The sequence below is a fragment of the Cryptomeria japonica genome, chromosome 9 (assembly GCF_030272615.1).
Source record: "Cryptomeria japonica chromosome 9, Sugi_1.0, whole genome shotgun sequence".
Lineage (NCBI taxonomy): Eukaryota > Viridiplantae > Streptophyta > Pinopsida > Cupressales > Cupressaceae > Cryptomeria > Cryptomeria japonica.
Window position 1 is genome coordinate 668,064,136 of NC_081413.1, and position 3,136 is coordinate 668,067,271.

Genomic DNA, 3,136 nt, shown 5'->3' on the forward strand with positions numbered 1-3,136 from the left:
AAGAATCAATAAAAAAATATAAATATAATTTCAAATAATTCCACTTGAAATTTTATACATATATAATAAACAAAAGCATAATAGGAAAATAAAAGCCCACATGGGTAACACTAAAAAAGTAATAGCTCTGAGTTTGAGAAAGATGAATTTGTAGTATCAAATATCAACCATCAAATTATAAAATGTCTATGCTATGCATTTTTGTCTGTGTTTATTAATTAACTGAAATAAAAAAACTGTTATATTCTCATGTTCAATTAATCAATAAATAGGATTAAAAAAGAACCGAAAGAACTATCCACTATTACTTATAAAATAATAAATCACTCTGAAATAGATTTCAGATTTTATTAATGTATTTCTGTGATTGAACCAAAATACATACATCCATCTTTATTGCTTTTATTGCTCTTACTAAAAATGATCACATATGCTTTTAGGATGCATAGTCTACCATTCCCTTCTCAGAGGATATATATAAATATATTTATATATATATCTATCTATATATATATATATTTTGTTGACCTGCATAAGCCTAAAATTTAAGACACTACAATTTCTATTGTTAAATTGCTTGAGGAATCCAAACAAAATATCAACATTACTGGTAATTGAAGCGGCCGCAATCTTTTCTGATTTCTCCTTCATTCCCCACCTTAACACCAACTCGACCTAGATTTGTGATAGCTTCTATGAAGCCTGCATAAAATATAGATGAATACCTAGCATAGACTTTGACAATGTTTCGTGAGCGTGTGTCTGTGAATAACACCTGATCAGAAGTGAAAAGGCCCTTGCCATTCTTGAGATTTTCGTAATAGACATTATCAAATTTAAGAGGTGTTGTAGGGTCCATATTAATAGCAATGCTGGGATCCACATTGATGGGACACATGCCCTGCAACTCACTCACATAGGAGATATTCAGAGTTGGGTCAATTGGGTTGCCATATATTCTGTTCGAAAATTTGTTGCAGTGAGAAAACCCAAGTGTATGAGCCCCTGAAAATAGAAGAAAACATAATGTTAGTAAACCCTTTTCAAAACAAGGGTTCTATATCTGAATTGTATATCTAAAATTTAAGCTCGTGTCTTTTTATTGTATGTGTTTTAGCGGGTAATGACTATCCAGCTAACTAAAACACAATTCATATGAAGAAAAACATTGGAAAACTCTCTTTCGAATGAATTGCATTTTAGTTGGTTGAATAGTCACCAATGTCTTATTGAGTGTGAACAAATTGATTGATATGGAGATTGATGTTGTCTATTGAGTGTGGATTCCTTTTATCATTTGCCACATGGAACACCAACTTAAAACTTTACTAGCACTAAAATTGTCCTTCAAACATAACTCAGGGATCCAAGAAGGTAAGTTTTAAAATAGACTTTAGAAGTTCATCCCCCACACATTTTATAAAGCTCTTTCTGTAATTCAAATATTACCTATTGCTCATAGATAATTGAGTGAGATCCAAAATATAGAATAAAAATTATATACGATTTTATTCGAAAATTTGCTCTCATTATTTAAAAGCCGGTAAACTTACCAGATAAAGCAATCATGTCTGTGAGAGATAAGCCCTTGCTGTTGAAGAGAGAAACCAATTGGTCCAGATTAAATGAAGGCTTAGGCAGGTTTCCATCGACTCTAGATGCTTGAGATATGGTTCCATCTCTTCTCCCCAACTCCACACTATATGGTGGTCCTCCAGCCTGCACATAACACAAACCAAAAGTTTAGACAAGGCCATTGCCAAGAAATGATGCTTTAGTCTTTTCTAAGTAAGCTCAGCTGAATTTTATATGATATAGTGACACTTATGGGCAGTCTTTTTTCAAGTAAGCTCAATTGAATTCTATATGATACAGTGGCACTTGTCAAATCCACTCAAATCCATCCAGTCTTTGAGATTTTAATTATATATATATATAGGACTGCTCACCAGTTTTATGACATCTCTGGTAGCAATGGCTAGGATATCAGCACAAGACACAGTGTTGGGACAGATGTTCTCTATAGCTTCCTTTGCTTTGGTTACAGTATCAAACCCATCCCCAGCCAGGGACAGGTTGTCCTCAAAGTCCTTCTCTGCCTGATTATTTTCAGTAGATTGGATGACCACAGATGCATCACATCCCTGTTACACACAAAAAAGCACTAAACCATTTCACATTTTAAAATTGATGGAATTCATACCATGGTACAACATATCAATGAAATACAAGTAATCTTTCTATTTCACTGATTTAAGGGAGAGGATTTCGTAGTTGAGCGTCTTAATTTCACGTCTCTTAAAATCTTATTTGGCAATTTCAAATCACTCCCAATTTCTTTACAACAGCCTACTTGACAAGTCCTCTGCTTAAAACTAAGGTTTCATGTCCACATCATCAAATATGATGCCACATCAGCGTGCACTAAATCATATTTTATTGATATGTTGATGTGGCATCACATGATTTGTTGCTTTTAACATCTAAAAAATGTAGTTCATTCAATACCAGTACTCATGATCAACACTAACAACTTTGAACTCACAAATACTATTGCTTCAATACTAAAAATATTAGACATTAAATCAACAAATACTATAACAATTACTGAAACATGTTCAACTATTGAATCCTCTCAATTTGAATTTCTAAAGACACATTATAATTGACAAGAAATGTAAATCATCTCTTGTTACCTCGACGAAGCAATCATGAAAGAAAAGTCTCAGTGTGGCAGGAACAGTCACAACTGTCTGCCTGAATTTCATAGTAACAACATCTTTTACAATGGCCTCTACATTGGGACATGAATTGGCATAAAAATCCGTACTCAGTGTTGATTGAGCTAACCCCTCACAAATGTACATTCCCAATACTCATAGTACCAACAATACCAGGCTCAACTTTCCACCCATAGTTAACCTTACAGAAGCTATGTTAACATCCACAATTGACCAAAAAGGCTTGGAGCTTGTTATGCAGGTGCTTCTTTTCTAGACTCACTAACTGGGATCTCAGAATTGTTTCAGCTTAATAAACCAAATCATCTATCTAAGGCAACTTATAACTTATAGGCCTTAGTCACACCCTCTATTAAGATTTTCTTAAACCCAAGAAAAAATTCTACCCATTTGAA

The 3,136-nt window shown here is 33.5% G+C and overlaps 1 pseudogene; it reads right to left on the bottom strand.

Moving 5' to 3' along the window:
- Positions 1-604: 604 nt before the first annotated feature.
- LOC131039469 (peroxidase 51-like) lies at positions 605-2,915 on the bottom strand (annotated as a pseudogene).
- Between the last annotated feature and the right edge of the window lie 221 nt (positions 2,916-3,136).